The 23,799-nt window shown below is 39.1% G+C and overlaps 1 protein-coding gene across 2 annotated transcripts in view; it reads left to right on the top strand.

The window, feature by feature from the left end:
- The window catches only part of LOC139694330 (dual specificity calcium/calmodulin-dependent 3',5'-cyclic nucleotide phosphodiesterase 1A-like), a 580,826-nt gene that overhangs the window by 45,234 nt on the left and 511,793 nt on the right, over positions 1 to 23,799 (top strand). The window lies entirely within an intron of this gene.

The raw sequence follows: 23,799 nt of genomic DNA, 5'->3' as shown, positions 1-23,799 counted from the left end.
TTTTATATTTAGTTGCTTTTTCGTGTTCTTTCCTGAAACTGTAAAATGTCGCTCGTGACCTGTAGATATGTATGAGTTTGTGAGTTGTTTCAGTTTTTGCACAAAACATTTTGCTGTAGACTTTCTGAAAGACTTGTTTCAGGCATCGATATTGACCTTTTTTATTCTCTAATGTATAACATATTCGTCATTTCTGCTTTTAAATAATGTACAGTTGGACGCTACTTTCGAATTCCCAAACTGAAGACCAAAATGCATTATATTTGACCTTTGTGACCAAAATGCATTATAAGACCTTTGCATTATGTTCTATATTATATGCTTGCATAATATTTTGCTTTTATGGGCATGTGAGACTACCCGTATTGTCATTTTCGTCTTGGCTCAGGATTATGCAAGTTTACTCGACGTTTTTATAACGATTTCGGCCCTACATTTGAACTCTTTTTAAAATTTAAGTGAATTTCTCTTTGTCTGTTGAGGGCTAACCTCACTTCTCGATTGCTATGCCTTGCTTTTGTATTATCGTGTTGGCATCTGTACTGAATAAACTATTCCACGATATATCGTCATGTATATTATTTAGGAGCATTTTCCAAATTTCCGTGTTTACGCTATGATGCAGTTTATATTTTAATTTCTCCCGAAGCTTATTCAAGATCCCTATATTGATTAGGAAGACGATACGTATTTTACGATTTTCTTCAATCAATTCTTCAAACTTAGTTGTGTTTCCACTAATAACTTTGTGATCACCAGCATCGTCAGTTGTCCGCGTTTGTATAAATCTCAGGAGTTTTAATGGCAAATATGTCGTACATGCAAATCCTTCGTATCGCCGAATTAACTATTTTTCCTGGTGGGAATTTGGCGAATATATTCAGATGTTTTTACATGAATTGAAATTATTTGCCATTTTTCCAACCAAATGCATTACTTCAATTAATAAAAGGTGGATTTATATCCCTTATGACAGTAAAATACTATTACTCTTTCAAGCTGAGGGCTGATATTTGTGTATCGAGAATTGTAAGAACATCAAGATTAGAATTAGGTGGTTTATTGAACGAACACCCAATCATGCTTATTTGGCTAGACTCATTAAATTTGCACAATATGGATTCTGCATTATTGTTGTCTATGCCAAAAGGGTGGCTACAGTTTCAAATTAATTGCGATAAATACTCCGTTTCCCATTTTATTATTCCTATCTCACCTGCATACAGCATAACCTTTCGTTATGCTTACAGTTTGAAACGTCTTCGGCAGGCTAAGCTTTTTGTGCCTATTACTACGTTAGCCACTGACACAGTTTCAGGTTTGAAATAATGGACATTTTTCATGGTGAAAGAAGACACATTTCTTTTCCATATGGATTTTTTTATTATTACGACTAAGGCTTCGTTACAGCGTAACCTCTTCAGCTTGATGATCATTCATTACAGCGTAACATCTTCAGGTTGAACCTGATGATGTTACCCTGTAACGAAACCTAGGTAGTAATAATAAAAAAAATTCTATAGGGAAACGCAGAGTGTTTTCTTTCATCACTTAAACCATATATTTTATGGATTGAATTACTGTTTATGAAAACAAAGCATAAAACCAACTACCAACTTGCTGATTTCAGCAGAGAGACATTGTAGTTTTTTGACGTCGAATCTCCTATTACAGTAGTTGACTCGGAAAAGAATTGAGTCATTTTTATTGATTTTGGCCAAATGTTTTAGTTGCAAGGGAACGGAAATACTTTTTGTCCATACATTCACAGGTCCATGTCGGCGGAAAAAATCACGCAATTGCGTGTAGGGGTATCCCCGATCTGCATTGTCTTATTTTTTTTTAAGGATCTTAAATCAATGTCCGGATGCACTCACCATGTTCTCTCACTGGAGTCCCAGGTCGGTAATAATTCGCGTGTGCTACGAAGAGAGGTAGAGTAAGGGAGGGAGAGAGGGAACAAAAAGAGTGGGAACAAAAAGAGTGGGACTATGCGATAGGACGGCTCTTATGGAAGTGTGTTTTTCTGGGTGGAAGAAGAGGGTGCAGGGTGGGACGACGGGAGAGGCGGAGGTACACATTTGCGGGTGAATAAGACGAGTGTGGGAATCGGGTGCTGGATGCAGGGTGGGCGTGCAGGGAGCGTAGAGTAGAAGGATGATTCTCGGGCGTGGGGTGGACCGAGGGTAGGAGAGCAGAGAAAAGGACGAGGGGAAGGAGGGAGCAGGAGGAAGGTGCAGGGACGCGGAGGCGGTAAGGGTTGTTGCCTACCGCCGTCCCTCCCCTCACCCTCCACGGTGTGCTCCGCGAGCAGAAGGGAGAGAGGACAAATGGGGGAGCTGTTGCGTGAAGGCTGGCCCGGGGAGGGGCGCGAGGGAAGTGTGGAAGGGTGCGGGATATGCCCGTCCGCGAGGCGAGGTGTGGAGACGGAATGGCGGTGGGTGTGGAGGGAATGAGTAAGAGGCGTGCTGTGCAGTGGGAAAGGTTGGGGAGGGCGAATCCCCCGCCGGCTCTAGCCGTATCCGTGGGGGAATTGACTCGAGACCGTGAGACGTGCTCCACAATGAGAGAAGAAGAAGGCGAGGGAAACAACGGGTGGGAGGAGTCGAAAGGAAGTGGAAGGAGAGGAAAAGAGACAACGAGATGCGGGAGGCAAGGGCATCACTAATAGGCGTGCTCATTTTTCAGGGCCGGCCCGAGGGAGTACAACCGGAGTTTTGACACTTAACAATTTTGGACAACTTGTTACGTTAGCGTATAACATCTCATTTTTTCACTCTCATTTGGCGCCTGAATCGAGGTAAAAGACCACCTTGTGAGCAATATGACTGTGCCTGACATACGAAATATTTGGTTTTGTTGATACTGACTTTAGGTTAATGGTTTGCTTATAAAACTGCTTTCCCGTGGCTTAGTCTAAAGTTTACTAATTTTCAATATTCTTCATCTTGTTGTACGAAATTTAAAAGAACTTAAATTCGGTTACGAAGAAAAAACTATATTATTACAAACTGTTACTGATGCTAAATCTTCCTAAATTACATTTTTTATGAAGTTATAGCTTTAAAGGACTGTTATAGTAATCATAAAGGCTCTTATAGCATATTATCGGGCTGTAGAAGGAATACCTATTACATATAATAAAGTCTAGATAGTTCAATGATGTTTCTACATAAAATCATAATACGTATGGTGCTAAGCATCGCACCAAAAGAGCTGGGGTAAATATGATCAAAATTCTACAACCTTTTTATCTGTCATTATGCATAGAGGACAAGGGGTATAGGCTATACGAGTATGTTTTTTGAATGGGAAATTGATAATGAGCTATGTTCATGTTTTTCAAGTAAATAGTTTAAGGGGAGGCGACCGATAGCTAAGGTCATTTGCACCATTAGGGATGGATGGGAAAGGAAGGTAGCAGAGAAACTCGGTGTCGGCATTAGCCTACTCTTATCGAAAGGCGCCAAGGGGTCCGTATTTTAACGTCCCATCCGACGGACGTCATACTCACTCAAGGTTCCCTCCACAAAGTACCTCAAGTAGGGATCGAGATAAAACTGAAAAATATCTATCGCCTCCGGGATTCGAACCCAGGCCCTCTCGGAGGGAAGCCTGTACATTAGCCACCTCATCATTCCGATCCCCCGTGGTTTTCAAATACATCAAATTATTTTTAAATCTTTGGAGATCTGTATTCGCGTTGCGTTGTTTTCAACCCGTTTGTATCATATCGGCCAACCATTTCAAAAATATTTGTTCAATTCCGTCCTGCTTTATTAAATTTATCATTGGTTCAAAAACTTTCTTTTGGGTTTTGTACATGTTGTTTTGTAATTTAAAGTAATTTGGTTTGTTTGTATGGATTCTACGACGCCTTCGGATAAAAATATAAAGCTCTGAGAATCTTTATACGAGTCAAATTACACTTACGTCAAAATATTCTATTTTCTTGTTCGCTACCAAATCTGTGTGTGTGTGTGTGTGTTGTATTTATGTAAAAGTCTCGCAGATGTGAATAATAATGTATATGGAGTTAGCACTAGCAAACAAAGAAAAAAAAAGTTTCTTTTTTGTGTGTTTAACAGGTCAGTATTCAATCAATATAGTCAATAGTTTTCAGGTCAAACTGATCTGAAGAAGGCCGAAAGCTCAAACAATCTATAATGTGGGTCCTTTTACACACCCAAAAGGACATACTCGTATCATCTTTTTTCATTGCTCTGCACTTCACCCTGAAGACGATGGCAGAGTTAGCCGTCGAAACGTCGGTGCACACCACGCTGACCCGGTGGGAAACCCGAGAGAACTTCCTGAACATATCATCTATTTTATTTTGTGTTCTATAGTGCCGTCCAAATGTTATATATATATATATATATATATATATATATATATATATATATATATTGAAAGGTACATATTTGTAGAATCTTGACAAAGTTCTATGATTAATAAATGCGGGATATACACATTATAGTGATAGCAAACATTTAGAATTTTAGGCATTATTTAATTGAAATTCCTCTGATACGTTACGAACTACGAGAATCCCTAAAGCCATGCTTAATTCTGACGTGCCGAAACAAGACTAGAAATGGGGAAATAAATAGCAGCTTTCTGGTGTGGATGGTAAGGAATTTGTAATTAATGCTCTTCCTAGATCACTGGGCTTTACAGCTTTTACAATTTTATTCTTGGAGTAGTGCCAGGGCTTCCTGGAGATTCCTTACCCTGCTTGTCTGTAGGGCCACAATTTGAGGAAAATATATGCATCACGTAAAGTGTTTATAGGGAGTGGAAGATGTACCAGTGCCAAGAAAATCTATATTTTGGCGTACTTTACTGCGCAATACTCAATGATTATTCGGATATAAATGCATTTCTTACAGATATTTCCGAAATAAAGAGGCATAGATCATTCGAGGTTCCTGGGATTTGAGTTAATGCTAACATTTCTCTAGTTTTCCATTATTTTTATAGCATTTCTTCGAATGAAGAGTGGTAAAATATAGGTAAAACTTTGTTTGTTCAGTTTTTCTGAAACCTTAAAACATTTTCGATAAGTGGTATTTTAAATTAACGTCGTAAAAAATTTTGAATACATTAATTTAGTGCTAACTATATCAAAGCTATATTTTATAATAATAGTTTTGAGTTGATATGAATACGTTTTGGAAATTTTAATTCGCCTTAGAGTTTAGAGATTTGAGACTTTTGGTTGAACCGAGCTAATCTGAGCGTGTTTACTGCGATAAAATTACCTCCTAATGAAGACATCATTACCATCTCTGTATAAATGAATGATCGAATATATATATATATATATATATATATATATATATATATATATATATATATATATATATATATGTATATATATATATATAATACGAGTAATTATACGAGAATATTATGAAAATCGTATTATATGAAAATAGATTTGTGATTAATGATAGTCTTTTTTGTTTTAGGAACAAAATTAATTGAATATTCTGAAAAGCATATTAATTGGCAGTGGGATGTTAAAGACTGGGATAGAGGGGAGAATGTTTGGCAAACGAGGAAAGGGCAAGGGTATGATGATAGGGAGGAAGGCAATATATAGAGATGAAGCAGGGCCTGTTTTAGAGTAAAATTTTGTTTATTTGGTAGTCATGTCAATGCAAAATCTACCTTATTATAATTGAATGTTATATGAGTCGCTTTTGAACAATGATAAGATAATCATAAACGTCTCTCCTCTTGTTCTGGCGATTAATGCGCTCCTAGCGACCCAGAATATAGTATTGCAGATCCTCATGGACCATCGACTTTTTTTCTCAATGTAATGTAATTTCAAGTTTTCCGCGATTTAATAGTTACGCTCAGAGTACCTTATTAAAAAAATCTAAGTGACCCCACAATCAATCCAGAACCAAATTGCATTAGACCTATTTTTCTCTTTCGTAAGAAAATATTATAAGATCGCCACATGGAGTGATAATGGTGCAATTAATCCTTTTATTTTGCGTTCCAACCACTCAGTTCAATTTGCATCATAACTTGCGATATAGAAATATCATATACATGCGTCTTGTAGACGGTAGTAATGCATGCTGTTATACTTACGATCAAAAAAGTTAGCTGGAGAATAAACCTTCTGATAGAAAACAGAAAAATGCAACGCGAACTTTGAATGATTGCGTATATTTCCATCGTGTATTCTTGAGAAGAGATAAATGGAATATTCAGTGAAGTTTTGTATTTTCCATCCTTAATACATGTAGGAATTTAATGAGATCATTAGCGTCACTGCCTACTCCCTGCGGGTGGAATCGTCTTCTTGACTTTGACTGCTGTCAGGACTATCGTCAGAGGGAAGCTAGACTAGGGCATTTTGGCGTTCATTTCCTTCCAGCGGACAAATCCTTGCAATGAACTGCCAGCTTGTGAGTGGTTCCGTTCCCTACGGCGAGCATTGGATCTCTGGGACTCCTTCACGTGGCTGGTTTGAAAATGTAGCTGGTCAGATGGCTAAGTGGAAGAATGAAGGGTAATGGAGGGCGTAGAGCCGGGTCGCGGGGAGTTGGGAAGGGGGGGGGCGAGGGAGAGCTGAGGCGGAGCGGGGCGGAGGAGGAGAGTATTGTAAAGGGGAGTGATGGGTTGGTTCCAGACTGTCGCGGTGGTTCGCGGAGAGCTCTGCGTTTGGATCTGAGGGAGAGGCAGGGCAGACTACGTGGATCCCGTCGTCACGTGCTAATGAGCCACTCATTCGTCATTCCCCACCTCCTCCTCATTCTCCACTTCCTTGAATTTCTGCGTCGGTTGCATTTATTTTTTTTCCTTCCCCCTTTTGCCCCTCCCGTACGAGGGCACCATCGCGCCTCCATTCGCGGAGTTGTGAGGCTGGGGGGGGGGAGGTAAGGGGCTGGAAGGGGAAGGGCGGGAAAGATGGGAAAGGTAGGTATCTCGCGGGAGGAGTGACGTTGGAAGGAAAGGCTCGAGTGGGTCGGGGGTTAAGAGCTTCGGAGAGGAGGAAAATGTGGTGTGGCGGGGGGATGGGGGCGGCGGTGGCAAGGGTAGTGCTGTGCAGGGGATGGGTGTAGGGGGATGGGGCATGTGTCAGACTGCGGGTTGAGTCTGGCGGCAGGGAGGGATGGAGCGGCGAGATCCTCTCCTCCCTCCGCCGGCCTCACCGAGGGAGAAACGGGTTCGGAAAGTATGGCGTGGGGATGGGGTGAAAGGGATGGGTCGTGGGTGGGTTTGCCACGGTGAGGGTATCCAGGGACGTGGAAATAAACGATTCGAAGCAGAGCGATCGATACGCGTAAATCGATTACAATTCTCGGGATCGTGCCTCGCGGATAAATTGGCCTTCCCCAGGACTTAGTCTCGTGGAAATTGGTAGAAATTAGTCTTCGGATGAATGTGAAATTTGAAAAAATCATCGTTATTCATTGCAGTATATTTATTCGAAATTAAATTAAGCCTTAAAATCTTCAAATTTCATTGAAATGATCTCTCATGCCATTGTGATGAAACGAGGAGTTGAGCTTGATCGTATTGTTTTATGAATGGATATCTGGAACTGGATACAAAATAATATTAAAAAGCCTTGATTTTTATTTTTATTTATTGCATTGAATTCGGGCAATATTTCCCAAAAGACGTGACAGTGAGTAACTTATAGTCCAGAAAACCTATTCAACTGACAGGTGTGTGACAGATGACACTACGCTGCATAACCACCAATTGGGTTCACCAATTTTTTTTTGGAGAATCGGTGTGGTGCGGTGGCTTCGTGCACCGAGAGCTCGGGTTTGTATCCCGGAAGTGGTGAGATTTTTTTGATGGTATCCCGATCCCTTCTTGGAGTACTTGAAGTGAAGTACGTTTACGGTCGGATTGGATGTTAATTTGTGAATCCCTTTGCATCTTCTCTCAAGAGTAGGCTAATACGCTACGCTGGGTTTCCCTCCACCCTCCCTAAATTCCTTGCCCCCTCCGAATCACTCGCCTATTCCAAATGGGGCAGGTGACCGTAACTGTCGGTCGTACCCCCTAAAAACTGCTAACTACTATTCATCAATAATTCTCGGCTCAAGGTCGTAGTTTCTTATTTTCGTCATCGTCGAAATTGCACGAATCTGACCTAACTAATAGTGAAAGAAGTGTAGCGGCTGTATAATAATGAAAGTTGCTTCGAAGCGTGACAGCGTTTCGCTGCTAGCCTGTTATCCAAATGGCAATTAAAACATCGCAAGGTCATCTTTTTTTAATGATACTCAAGACTATTTATTTCCAAGTTCTCTGGAAATTATTTGCTCAATGAGCACGGCCGTACTATGAGCTGGAGTCTAACCTGACCGTCAGATATCTATTGAATAGAAGAATATATAATAATTAAACTAATAATTAGGTACTATTACATCAGGAGATCGGATTTACAAGTTATTTATAAAGCGAGCAATAAACGTGAATATCATAATCTCACTTTTAATATAAACAACAGCGACTGTTGAAAAGTAAATATTTTTCTAAATAACTACATTTTTCCATGGTACATTCTTTTTAGGATAGACTTTCGCAAACAGAATTTCGTCCAAGTATGCAACGGAAGGCACTATGGATAAACTAGATTCGCGTATAACATTAAACCTTTCTGTTAAAAATCCTTTAGATATGGAAAAAAATGAAGTGAAATTGAAAGCAACCGTTTGCGAGTGTTGAAATTCTTGCCAAACAATGTATTTTGAAGTGAATTTTTGGTAGGTTGAGAGAGGAAGGTAGAGTAGAAATAGTAAAAGATTAAAACTTTCTGCTTCATTTTTATTTGCATGCTTTTTGTTTTGCAACCGGTAGAAAATACATCGAGAATAGTGCGTTCGTGTATAAATTATTTTAATGCATCAATTAATTGGCATATCCGGATCGGACTAAAATCGCATTTAATTAGGAATTGAGAAACAATTATTTGCGTAAAATACCAAATTTAATCCGGACGGAAAATTTTTAAGGGGAGAGAAGAGGAAAGTTATAATTTCAGGAAGAATCGATTTCCCGAGCGAATCGAATCGGCATCCTCGCGAAGGGAAGGGGTCGCGTGGGAGATTAAGGAAGGGAGGGAGGGAGGAGTGTAGCAGTTGTGTGTGGTGTGGGCATGGGTTCTCGGAGGCGAGGGGGAAAGGGAAGGGATCGATGGTATCTCGGGGTGAGGGGACGTTAAGGGATCGGAATGAGGATCAACGGAGGAGGATGAGGCAGAGGAAACCTCGCGAGGGAAAGCAGTATGTTACGCTGGTGGGTGGAGGTTGGTAAGGAGGGGAGAGGTAGAAGTGGATGGGGACATTTGCAAAAGGTGGGGCGGGGTTGTCGTGAGGGATGGTATTGGTTGATGAGGTCGGTCGTTTAGTGGTAGGGGGGTAGTGGCGACGGTGATGGTGGTGGCAGGAGGGTGTGAAATTTAAGGGAGAAAGACAGAGAGAGAGGGGGGGGAGAGCAGCAGTCAGGTGTTGCGGGAGGATGGAGGAATGTGCTTGTGTGTGCGTGTGTGTGAGCGATGACGCGTGTTTTGGTGTGCGTCGGGTTGAGATGGGTATTGGGGTCCGAGGTTAGATACGTGAAAAGTAGAGGAAATGAGGAGGGGCTTGTATCGGATGGGAATGCCGATGGGGGTCTTGGAGGAGGGATGACCGTTGGGAACGGGCAATGAAAGATAGGAGGAAAGTAAGGTCCGGGGAGAGAGAAGAAATAAAAAGAGTCTGGACAGGGATACGTCTGCATTTAGAAAAGGGTAAACAAACCTCAAAACTCTCGAGGGGATCACGCGTGTGGCGTGGACCGGACTGTGAAAGAACTTAGTCCCTTGATCCCCGAGACTGTCGGAGAAAAAAATAAAAGTTGAGAGTGGAAGCGACAGTTGAGAAATAGGAAACCCTGCGTCTGCAGTGAGATAAAAAAGATATAAAAGTTAGCGTAGGCAAACCATTTCCGTCTAAAAGTTAAGGAAGAAGTGTTTTGACCGCTAGGTATTTTTTTCGTCCCCTCCCCCGAAGGAACCGTTTTCTAATTGCCCGGGGAAAGAAGGGTTCATAAAGTCTTTGGGCTCTTCATTCAAACTCTTTTAACTTTCCAACTTCTAAACCTTGGGATCTTGCAAGCTCCTGTATAATACCGCCTGAGATTATCTCGACGATTTGTGGTAATTCCGTGAATATATTGCAGCGTTATGCTAACCGTCATTGCTCTTCTATAAGACCGTGTTGAAGGACCAACTCATAAAGTTTAAGTTAGCCTGGTCGTCATGGTCGACCTCCAGACTTTTGGGATTGCATTCAGAGTCATCTCTCAACTCTGGTAATCTCTTGGGATTCTCCTTCGTCAACATTCGTATGGAAATTTTTGACTTGTGAGGACTCCTAAGAGACTCCCAGTTCTGAGGGACGGCAATTAATGCCAGCTTAAGACTTCCGGCAGCGCCTTGAACTTGATTTAAAATTTTTTGGCACGCTTGTACGTATGACATTCCAGTTTTTAATGGAAATGACGGATTGAATGCAAAGTAATAAGGTTTCTTAGAGCGAGCAAAACTAATCAATGGCCAGTATTGTTAGAATAAAGCAATATATGAAAAAATGACTTATTTTCTCTTTTTACTTTCTCCATTTGAAGCATATTGTTTTCATGAAAAAATTCTTAAAATACACGTTCGTGGTCCCCCTGAACAGGTTTCAATCATTTTTTGAACGATGTCTATCTAGAATTAGTTGATTGAGTGATTAAAATAGGAATACTTAATTAGGAATGAACAGTTAGAGGAATTATTTTTAGACTATTCCTTCATTTCACATTTCAGAGACACAAGGAATAATTTTTAATAGTCCTGAGAAATTTAACTATATTCCTTTAAATGTGTATGCACACATACATTTCGGAGGTATGCCCAATAAATACGCGAACTGAGGTCATAAAAACTTTATCTTTTGCAAAATTTAGTCTACATCGATTTTGTCCCCTTCAAAGTACTCTCCGTTCGTTGCTATGCACTTATTCCATCTTCTTTTTCACTGTTTTAAGCACCCTTTGAAGTCCTCGACAGTTTGGCTTTTTAGTTTTCTCGTTGTTTCTTGCTTTATTGTGTCCACATCTTCCCAGTGATGTCACCTCATCACATTTTTGCATTTTGGGAGTAGGAAACAGTCGCAGGGGGCGAGATCTGAGGAATGATGGGGTGATCAAGGATGGTGATTGAATTTTTTGCCAGAAACTGGCCAAAAATCAATACTGTATATGTGGGTGCATTGTCATGGATCCATCCATCGCCTTGGGTCAAGTTTGTTTTATGGCAATGTGCTGACTAGTCACAGTGTTTAATTAAAACCCGATGCCAACTTGACCTGTCAGTTACCCGTGCAGGACGAATTTTACTCAGTCTTATATTTTGCCTTTGTTAATCTTTCGTTTAAGGCGATCCATGATGGAGAACTACGGTGGGCAGCTTATATTATCATGTATCCCAACTAAAATTCGCTAAATGATGAAAGTACTCTTGGGCAAGCTCCTTTATATTGGTGAATTAACAGAATTTTCACTACCTCATTTTAAAATTAAGAAATCATTGCATTCCACATATATCTACTCTACTTCATCGGACACTGAATTTAGTTTCATTTGGCGAGATTTTTCCATGAAGAGGAAAGGGAGGAAACAATCACTGCAATGCCGCGGTTATAATTTATGAGCAACCATGATTTCACCGTCGTACAACATCACAGCGGTGCAACGTCATCCACAGCATCTATATACGAGTATCAATTTGTGTGTATTCTGGGTTTCAGAACTTTTTAGAAAACCTCATGCGGCGTAACATAATGAACACCTGCCCCCCCCCTTGAGCCTGAATATATGAATTTCACGAATCTTAGGAAACAACTTTGTGTGAGGTGAGTCCTTCCGTTACCTGTCAAAAATCAATCCAGGAATCATCACCATGTCATACATGTATGTTGCGCTGACGTTGATTGTCGCTACATAAGATCGACACTTTTTAGCCGACGGCTTAAATCGTACAACTGCCTTCGGCGTTTGAACCCTGAAATCATTTCCTGCATATCGTCGCAAAAGCCGCAATTTATCCGTTGAAATTTCGCATCAGCGGGACGACACCCGTTTCAGATTATCTAATAACAGCATGACGCTATCACAGGCGATGGGTTTTTTTTTATTAGTCAAGGTAGAAGAGATGCACGTTAATTTTGGGGTTCTCGGTCGGTAGTGGAAAGAGTGTGGTGCATGATGAGATCCCGTTGGGGTCGGGACGATGTGGGTGACAGAGCCTTGGGGGGATGGGAGGGGGGAAGCGGCAACTTGTGGCGAGAAAGGGTGTGAAAGAGTGTGTCGGAAAGATGAAGAATTATTTAGGGACGGAGAAAAGGAAGTTTGAGAATGATGAATTCTCTCGTTGATGGGGAAAGAGGAAAGAAATTATTTATTTATTAGCGTACCATACGACCACGTTCCCCGGAATAATGATGGTTCCAAGCCATGGGTGGGTCCATTTCGTACGCAAGAGTGGTATTCTAGTTTATTTTCGTGGTGTTATGCATGCGCTCTCGCTACTAATTAAAGAGAGATATTAATGAAGCGTGGAAATAAACTTCTCTTCCACTCGCGCGCTCGAGCACAAAGATCGGGTGCAAGTGTGTTACATTATTTCGTCATCGTCGTTACACGTCAGTTGATTCTTCGCAGATTTATGTCGCGAATTTCTGCTCTCGACGAGTGTTGAAAACCTATTTCCTATTTCACGCGCCGATTTATTGTATGGTTTGCACTTTCCAACCGTGTTTCCTCATGGTCATTTCAACTTCCAGTTCACGGTGCCGTCAGTTTTAAACTGGATTCTTTAAGCTACCAAAATTTCCAAACTCACTTTTGTTCTCCATTGAAAGTATTAATATAAAAAAATCTAACTTTAGGTTCAAAATATTTCCTAAAGTTTTATAGGTCCTTAATAATATATCATTCAAATTTCATGTAGAAACACTTTTTTCGCGTATCTTCATGAATTATCCCCTTTAATTTCGCTTTTTTTTCAACAATCAAATGTACTGTCATGTTACATTATCTCTTCAAGTCGAGAGAATCCACTCTCTTCGCAAAGATTAACTTCAGTTCATATCCGCGCTCGTGAGCAAACTGCTCCAGGAGTAGACTTCGGAAATTCAGCAATAGATATCCTGAGCCAATCAAACACGTTTTTATTCTAAATGCTCGTATATAGTATTGACTATCCTTTGAAACTGCTTTTCTTACAAATGTCAACTCTTCCTTTGCTTTTCAATCCCATAATAGTTGCCGAAAGCAATATGAAATGTTTTGGCGGGCATTGCTGTAGAAGATAGAATAATTCTCTTTACCCATATTCACAAAGTCTATATTTCCCCCAGAAAACTACTTGTTAAGATTTATGTTGTCGATCTTAGAGCTTGGCAAATGATTGATGATAAAATGGAGCCTCGCTTTGTGATGAATGTGTGAAGCGTAAAATAAGCAGTAGAATAAGTTGATACAAAAATGCGACCGAAAAAAAAGCAGTCGAAGTGAGTTATTAATTGGCTAATGAAAAACTTGGGAGAAAATTTAGAAACGACTATCCCAGCTCCTATGTATCCATTGAGCAAGACTATTCTCTCAGATGTACATTAAGTGTCAGACCGTTATTAACCCGTGTGGCCGCTAAATTTTATATGAAACAAAATTTAAACTTTATATACACTACAGTCCGACAGTATATAAAAGAATCTGATATTGCCATCAAACGGCAGGAGAACAGATAATCATTAAAATCAAGCTACAGCAAGAGTTCAAAAGAGCGCTTGAGGGGCAGAATACTGGGATACAAAAAAGCTAAAAACAATTTCCCGATGAGGAAAATAATTTTTCATCATACAATAATATTTATATATGAGTAGAACCATATTTTAAAAGCAAATATTTCGGGATGCGTGAGCATGAAAAGGAAGGAAAGAGTTATTGCTCTAGGCCCAGAACCATTGACAAATACTCTTATGCGAATGAAAACAAAAGACTATGATGTGTTTAAAGGATTAACGTGCTCTCATTTCTCACTGAAATTGTTCCTGAGGTGAAATTACTTTCCACCGTTTAAAATAGCAATCCGAATAATGTAAAATTTTAAAAGCTTTATGACTGTAATTGTAAGTGCATGATGAGTATTGTGGAACTTCGTCGGACGGCCTCCGAATCTGTCCAGTTGCTTTGTGGATTGTATCAATGAAATCGAGCCTTTAGTTCCGATGGGAAATAATAAATATAAAATAAAATTTCTAAAAGACAAGTTAAAAATTTTTATTTAAGTTTGTGTCCAATGAATTGATATGCCCAAGTTTCCATACTAAAATTCAGATTATTGTATTTTTTACCTCGTGCAGAAATTATAATGTTAATCTCCGCTTTCATTAAAAAAATTTCGTTGCTTATGACGAACAAGAAATAATGCGAAGTGCATTATTCTCGGTCTTGAGCGATCGCGCTGCATCCTCGAGACTTAAAAGGTGGAAGCGATCTGCGTTCGCGGGCGCTGTTCCTCACGCGAGGGGCAGATATCACAAAATATAGATGGTGTGCAGGAAACAGCGATTTAGGAAAACTTCCGGCAAATCATAATTTGAGTAATCACTAAAAACCAACGAGTGCTAATTCCATAATGCGGGAGATCTTTCTAATTGAACTTTCCATGTCCTTTCTTTGTTCCCTCCCCTCCAACAAAGGGGTTGGGAATCAGCGGGTGATGATGTATGCTGTGTGATTGACTGAGGGTCCGAACGTTGATGCGGGCAGAAAGGAACAGGACGCTGACTTATCAATCCATTAACATTTTCAAATCAATATTTTGCGGAAACTGAACAAAATTTTCTGTAGATTCTCCATAGAGTGGCTGAATCGGGGAACGTATGTACAAAGGTATTGAAGGGAAGTTAAACTTCTAAAAGAAAATTTATTGGAGTGTCTTGATTTTTGAAGGTGCATTAATGGAATACCCGCTTTTTCCAACGCATTTTTCCTAGAAGTTAATCAATAACAAACAGGGACTTCCATGTTGCTTCAAACACAGATAATCATAAAAAATTTGACTTTTCGTTATTGGTGTGAATACTATTGAATTTTCTGGAACTACTTATTTATCTTCTGGAACTCTCTGTTTCAAATTCATATTTTTATACTATTTTATTGGCTAGGCATAGTGGCTAGAACATATGCATGAATGTATATTAGGACAGGGAAGAAGGGAAAATTGTATCGTTTGTCTGATGGTCACAGGGATGTTTGTAAAACCTTACGGACACTACCATTGAATGCAGAGTGTTGTTGAAACCCTGAGATTTTCTAATAAGTAACTATATAATTAAGCTGCTCTTTGAATGCAAAAGAAATGAAAGCAATGAATATTTAGTGCGAATTGCACTACATAATGCAGAATTGTATGTTATAATTCCTACGAATATGTTTTGCCCTAACTGATTAAACTTGCAGGTTGTTTTAAGGGTATACTGTTAGAGGTGAATGTCAGGGACCATATTCATTCACAAAGACTGAGCTTCCCGCGTAATTAAGAAATGTAGTTGAGCAGATTCACAAAAAAATTGTGGCGAAGTCCATACGTGGATTTCCGTGATAAAATGTTAGGATGCCTAAGTTATATCATCTGTAATAAATCGCAAATGCGGAAATTTTACAGTGTAAAAGTCATTTTCGGTGATTGGGCTTTGGAATTGTATCCTTTGGTTTCTATCCTAGTAAACATGGCTTTGTATAAACTGAACAAAGTTTCTGAAGTTTTTGCGAAATATGAGGGTTAAGTTAAAGGTTAAAATCGGTGAAAAACAAAACAGTTGAAGCACTTAACATAACTTGGCAGCGTTTTGGCTCAAGATGGCCAAAGCAGGAAATACATCAGAAGAAGAATCATATTAGGCAAAAAACTTTCACCTGGAGGAGGATATCAAGGATAGGGACATTAAGTAAGGATTGTAAGAAAATATCATCAAATGCTTTGATATGAAACGTGATTTTGTACGGTGTGGAAATATGGTTGTTGAAGTAAGATGGTAGTAGTAGATTGGAGGCTTTTGAGATTTGGTTGGGAAGAAGGATAGAAAAAGTGAGACATACAGAATAGAAAACCAACTAAGAAGTTCTAGGCATTGGGATTGGGATAATTGACAAAGGAGGCTAGTGAGTTAGAAGGTGAATTTAAAGCATTTTGATTGGAGATGTGCAGTTGGATACTTTTAGAAGGGAGAGCGTTAGGTATGCTAGGTAGTTGGAGGAAAAGGATAGGCATTTTTGATTTAATAAAGGGAGGCTGAAAGTATGCAAAATTAAAGAACATTTTAATGTGTTGCGGTAGGTCAGAGGATAATATTAGACGAAGCTAAGAAATGTAGGAGTGTTCACTTTGTGTCCATCCAAAACCTACCATTAACTGTAGACTATCAATAATGATAATTCTCTTACAAAATATTTGAACCTTGGTTGTTGTTGTGGTTTGATACTTAATTCCATTTCTATTGATTCTATTGATGCAATTCATCCCTCATCTCGTTTCAAGGTTCCCTCACCTCGCTGTGTATTTCATAGTTATTAGTACTTTAATTATTCCATTGTCCTCAATCAGTCGAGTATTCTCATAATTTTGAAGATCATATTACTGCGATCGCTTCAATGCCCTCCATGTTAAGCTCTCTTCAGTCTTATTGCTGGCCATTCATTCCTCATGTTTAATTTAGCTTCCTCGCTTTGAAACTTGGGCTAGTAGGGAATTCAGCCCGATAACTTGCGTAATTATCCACATGAAGTTACTTTTTTTAAGTCCATGTAAGGTTTTATTTTATTCCTATCATTAATTTGTATTTGATTTGTCCGCGTATGTTCGACTTATATTTAACATGAATCGCATGAGGGGACGCAATTTCTTTTGTGTTAAATAAAATGTTAGCCCTTATCCCCAAGCTGATCATTTAATTGAGGAGAACCAAGAAGCTCCATTCAGTGATCCGATTAATTAAGAAGTAATTTCGCCATCAGCAGTCCAGCTTCTCGTTTGATTTATGGGTTTAATCCCTTTGGCTCGTTGAATTTTTTCCCCGAATTTCCAATTCATCAAATTTGAGGATGTACACACGTTCTTAGTAATAGAATTGATTAAGGAATTAAATGAATGTAGGCTCTTTTAAATTAAATGAAAACTACGAGTTAACTTTTTAACATCATTTACAAAATTCATTTGGTACGGGCAATTTTTCTGAAATTCATTGAGTAGTATTTATATCGAGCTGGAAAGGAAATGCTGCCAAAGGCGCAGTGCGCCAGTTTTGGATCTTGATATTTTTCCTAGATAAGCTTGTACTCCGTTGACCTCGCGTGGTTCATCTCTAATATGCGTACATTATTATCGAGATCAACCTTATCTGGGGGATTATGGCGTTCAAAGAACCTGCCTAATCTTTATAGCAAGGTAAACGGATGTATGAAGTTTTCACTGCGTTGAAGAGTGGCCATCGTTCTAATAAAGATGATGAGTTGTAAAAAATATTGATGCTATTAAATACTATTGAATCCACCATGAGCATTGGCTTGCTTCTTCTGCTGATCTAACTCGAATAATGGTTGTTACAAGTGAATTTTACTCTTGCGCAATGAGCATGTGCCCGGTTGAGTTTCTCCTGAGTATTATTTGCTTGATTTTCAGCTGCATTTTGAAATTGTTTATAGTTTTCCTAAAATTTACTATTGATGTAACATTAGTCTATTCCGTGTAACACATGCCCAATTCCTTCCAATTCTAATACTACCTATTGGTTATGCTATTATGGTCAAAATAGTGGCATTTGTCCCCGAAGTGTAGCCAGCGGCAAGCATTTCTTAGAATACCTAGACTTACTGATTCTTTTTCTACCATCATAATTTCCATTTTATGCAAAGTAACATATTATTTCTAGGATAAATTTATGATTATTCATTTTGAAAATTCTGTTTAAATATGGAAAATAAAATGTAGGCAGGATAGGTTACCACATATAGTACGTATGCGTTATTACATACAGTATAGTGTGCAAAACTCCAAAGGAAATCCGATTTCACTTTTTAAAGTCACTTTTTTCTCAAAATGTCCTGATTTCAGCTGAGAAAAGTGTGACAAACTTATTTTTAGTGCACCAATGGTGAAGCAGAATTTCAATTTTTTTGAGTCACCCTCTCCCTTGAAGTTCATTTTTTTTAACAAGCGCGAAGATGAAAAAACAAATTGAAATGTACTACACACAATATTTAATAATGGAGTTATTTCATGAGGAAAATATACTCGAAAAAAACTCGTCTTTTGCCAAAGTGCAGCGAGGTGTGATAATATATTTCCAAGGATCTTATTCCTTCTATGAATCTCATTTCCCTGGATTGCAGCATTTTTGAGTTAGCATATTCGGCTGTCTATAAAATATTGGCTGACTTCCAGCGACAATCGATTTCCCCCTCTCTGCACAGTATTTGGTATACATTGCATTATCCTTGCGTAGGATATTTTTTTAATGATATCGCAGCGAAATTGGACCGAAAAAGTTTAACACTGGAGTTAAGAAAATCTCTCTAGCATGCACTCCCACCTGCAAGCTTTCGTAATAAAACCAGCACCGGATTTATCCGAGTATCTGACCAAGAGGAAGACTAAACGGAGCTTAAGCTCTTGGCTCAAATACCGTGTTTCAAATGATTAGGGCGAAGCTTCAGACTGTGAAAATAATGTGAAAGAGGGAGAAAACGAAAAAAATTGTTTTTCATTCTTAAAGCAAAAGTATTCTTACGGAGGACCGTAACGCAGTTTCCATTGATGAAATTTTCCGACGCGTAGTTAATTTAACTATTTCAAATGATGATTTATTTCACCATATAAGATTCTAAGAATAGGGGGGGGGATGTGAACGAATTTGTTATCGGGGCGTGTGGGTTGTCATGAAAAGTATTTCTGACTCACATGATGACACAATATTTTGATAATGATTCAATGATGGTGCAATGTCTATGCCTTCTTACCAAGGATATCTGACTAGTTTCCGTCGAATTTTCTCAGCGTTCTGAGGGTGGTGAGGTTTCACTCAGGTTTACTCATTTTCGTTCCTGAGTGGATTTTCTACGAGTCTATGAAAGTACCATGGAAACTGGATATTACATGCAGAAAAAGGCAAGCTCAGGGAACTCTTTTGAGTTTGAAGATCAGCAGGAGAGATGTAAAAATACGTGAAGATTGTTCGTTAGATTTCTGTTGCATTATACGCTTGCTTCCGCCAAAATATGAGTTATGCAAACGCTTGATATTCATTCTCCGGCCACCATTCCACCGCCATTGATAAACCCATACATTTGAACTCGAGTGTCAATTTAATCTTTAATTGCTAGTAAGCCCTCTTAAACTGTTGCATGTAAAACACAGGGCAAGAGGAAAATATATAGATGAAAAGATTAAAATACCACAAAAGATTTATTTACCAACGGATAATGCCGGAATTTTTCGCTGTGAGTTATAGCGCGTTGATTCGTTTAAAAAATACATTTTGAAGATTTGAAAGTATTTTCTTGGAATTCGCACGTTAAGGAGATTTAGTGACAAAAGATCACGTATTTTTTATTCCACCTTTTTATGTATAGTATTTGCATTTGCAATCAATTCTTTTTGCGTTACATTTACGTGAAATTGCAGTGCATCAAAAGTATGAATCCACGCATTGAAACATAATATTGTGTAAATATTTTAAAAATTAATTAATTATTTTTATTTTAATGAGTCACTTTTAATCGTAGAGGTTGCTTCGGAAAATTTTCAGTTGGAGAGATGACACGCTATCACACTCGAATACACAATGAAGAAACGCATTTCAGAGTAATTTGATATCTGTACAAAGCCGGTCACAAAAGTATTAGGACTCAACCGTTCAACTAAAAATTATTGCCATAACTGATACATTCGCTCAAAAGTCTGCGAAGCAGCACCATTGTGTGTTCACTCAAATGACCGAGAAGCTCTTGACATATCCGCATGCGAGTTTCTTTTCGTTCGTGCGAGAGCTCTCGCGGCACCAACTTCGCCACACACCTTTCTCATGCCTATATTTCCGATCACAAGTCGATGCGCATCACTTTTAGGGATGCCAAGTTCTTCAGAAACCACTTGAACACTGAATTCGCGATCTCTGTCCAACAAAGCTTTCACTCTTTCAAGATCTTCGCCACTTTTTGAGGTCAAAGGGCGTCCAGAACGTTCGGCATCTTCAACATCTCCTCTACACTACCGAAAAAACTTGCTTCACTCAAAAATCCCCGATCTACCCTTGGCTTTATCACCGTAAGCTGCCTTGAGCGTGTCTTGAGTCTTTTTCCCGATTTTGCCCAGTTGCACGCAAAATCAGCGTAAAACTGGGAAAAACAAGCGTAACGTGGTCACGTTATAGAGGTTTCGCAAACGAACGATCTGCACTCCGCAAAGGCTCCAACTGCCACAGGTCTCCAGCCTTTCCTGAGACTCCCTTCCCTTAAACCCAGTTAGGAAAACCGCCTCCCGTCCTTCCATATATTCGGGAAAAAATAAGCCGTACTAATTCTGGAACAGACGTTCTGTTGGTGTTATTTATAACTTCGTAGTGGGTGAGCTTATTGAATGACTGACCTGACAATGATAACTTTTCTGTAGTTCAGGATATACGGGGTATGTTCGGAAAGGATCCAGCCATGCACTATTTTGAGAAATATAGCCTACCTAGAACAATGAGACCTCATTCCCCTTCGAAGTACTCCCCGCTCTTCGCGTATCTTTCACTCTTCAACACAGTCGGCGAAGCCCTTTTTCGAAATGACCATCAGCTGCATCGTCGAATTCTCCCTTACCTCGTCAAGTGACAGTTGGGAAGACTTAGCTTTTGTTTCAGGGCCTTAGCTGTAGACCCATGACTCATCTCCAGTTATGACCTTTTTTAGAAAACGTGGGTCATCGTTTGTGGCATGGAGCTAGTCCCCTGCAACTGCAACACGAAATTCTTGATGTTTGAGCGATAAAAGAGAATAAAACGAGGCAGCTGTGATTATCATTCCGAAAAAGGACTTAGCCGATTGTTATGATCAGTGGAAGAGACGCTGGGATAAGTGTGTGAGGTCTCAAGAGGAGTACTCTCGAAGGGTCTCATTGATCTAAGTAGGATATTTTCCTCAAAATATTGCATGGCTGGATCCTCTCCGGACAGGCCTCTTATACTCGTAGAACAAGAAATTAGAGGCGCTTGAATTGAAAATAAAATGAACCCCTTGTCTCATATTCTTCAAAATTATTCGATGGCAGTTGTTCATTTTTAGGACTATTGAAAAATAGTATTAAAGTACGTGAATTAATTTTAAAATCAATTCCATATCAGAGCATGATGCAGACTCTTCTTCTCATTGTTTTCCCCGATATCAAACACGATTATCTGCATGGACGCTTTATTGGGAAGGGGAGAGGGTCGTGTTGGTTGGCGTCTAAATCTCAATTTACCGTTGAGTGTTTGAATACGTTAGCCAGATGCTTTTCAGCTGCCACTTTCATTCAATTGACATTGCTTTGACCTTCGGGAGCGGTGAACTTATGAACTTACATTTTGTTTTCTTTGCGACTTCGACTAGTTGCTTAATAAATATACAAAAACACAGTCTCTTTCATCAACAACTTCCAATGTAAAAATGTACATTTATTCCATGGACTAATCTTGGATGTATTTTACCTGAATCCATAGCTGCAACTCTCCTTTTTGATCATGTTATATTAAACGATTTATTAAAATTATTTTTCGGAGATATTTAAGTTCAATCTGTCGTTCCTTGAAATTATCAACTGATATTTTTGTTTATTATAAGCTCATTTCCATTTTCCATGCAACCATCCACATAAATCCCAATATACGTGAGTCGTTCAAAACATTCCTTTGGAAATCCAAGAGATGGCGATGATAGTGTCTGAAAAGGTTGGTTTTTAGTAAGCTTCAACTCTCGCTAGTTTGTTGAAGTTTCAGCTATATCCATCGAATGGTTTTATTTTCATAGATACAGATATGGCTCAAATAAAAAATTGAAATAAAATAAAGATGCAAAAATAGCCCCACAATGTAGTTAACTTTAAGCTACCCTAATTAGGACTCACGTACTGAAATCATGGTGGCCGGATAAAATCATTACTTGGACTTCACCAAGTATTTTTAATGGATACCCGATGGGGAAATTACGCAATGTCACGGCAGTTCAGTTTTATTTGTGCCATCTAGTACTAAAAGTCAGTGCATATTGATTTCGCATCAAAAAATACTCTGGGACCATTATGCGTAGTCATTTGAGGGTGGTCATAATTCTGGCACGTCTTAACCCAAATACCCGAAGAGCATTAAAGATTTCATCAAAGGGGTTTTCATGCGGAACTCTAACGGATTCCTCAAAAGTCGAAGTTTGGTGGCTATTTTAAAAAGGAAAATGGTTAATCCACATCTTATGTAAACGCTTACTTGTTCATAATGTAAATCAGCTAAATAATACTGAAATTTAAATACAAGCATACTTATCGTGGTGTATTTTCTATGTGGAGCACTTAGAATGTTAAGTCGTAAATTACATCTAGGGTAGGTCCACGCACATAGAGTTTCCACGCAAACATTTAGGTCTTGTTTTACTAACCATCCGACGCAATTTATGTTTTCAACCAATTAGTTAATGATCTCGCCTGCAGCGTGAGAAGGAAAGATCCTACCGAGATCTGAAGAACCCGAGTATAGAGAGTGAAAGAGGAAGAAAAAACTTTGCCCGTGAAAAAATATAACACGAGTTTACGCCCACGTCGTACGCCATGGCGCACGGAACGGGAGCGGAGGGAAGGAAAGAGGAAAGGGTTAAGAGGAAGAGATTCGTGTTGTTCCAACTCCCGTCAAGCGCCATTCGCCGGCGACTCGCGTTTCCCTTGATGCATCGCCCGGCGCGCGGCGGAAAATCGCCCTGCCTCGCTTTTTTATGGGCCAATTCCGCCCATCTCCGTCCATTTTTTACTCGACATCGCCGCAGCCAACCTCTGCTCTCCGTCGGCGTTTCCTCCCGCCAATCTTCCACATGCGTATATATGTTATATAAAAACACATCCACATAAATGTGTGAGTGCACATATAAAAACAGATACATATACATAAACACATTAATTTGAGTGTATATATACATATATGCGTGTGCGTATATAATGTTTCATTTGGTAGCTGATAAAAAATTTCAACAATTACTCACTTCCAAAAATTGACTCCGATCAAAACGAAATGGCTTTTTAAAGTTTACCTGCACCCATCATTTAACGATGTTCCTTAATTGTAAGCTCATTTCCCTATTTTTCCTTCTCTTCCCTCTCTTTCTTATGCCCATCGAAATTCTTCACTTTCTCATTTCTCCCGTCTGATTCCATCCCGTCTTCTCCTTCCATCCACCGAAAAAGGTGTCGGTGTCACCAAATATCAATAATCGTTGAAGTTTCTCTCATTTTGGTTAAGTCTATGCTTATATATTTCTCTCTCCCTCTATTTATGTTTGTGTTTGTGTATATGTATATATATATATATAATGTATATATATGTGTATATCTATATGTATGTATGTGTGTGTATATATATATATATATATATATATATATATATAATGTATATATATGTGCATATCTATATGTATGTATGTGTATATATATATATATATATATAT

The sequence above is a fragment of the Hetaerina americana genome, unplaced genomic scaffold (assembly GCF_022747635.1).
Source record: "Hetaerina americana unplaced genomic scaffold, ioHetAmer1.1.p SCAF_5, whole genome shotgun sequence".
Classification (NCBI taxonomy): domain Eukaryota; kingdom Metazoa; phylum Arthropoda; class Insecta; order Odonata; family Calopterygidae; genus Hetaerina; species Hetaerina americana.
This window is presented reverse-complemented; position numbering and strand designations above follow the sequence as displayed.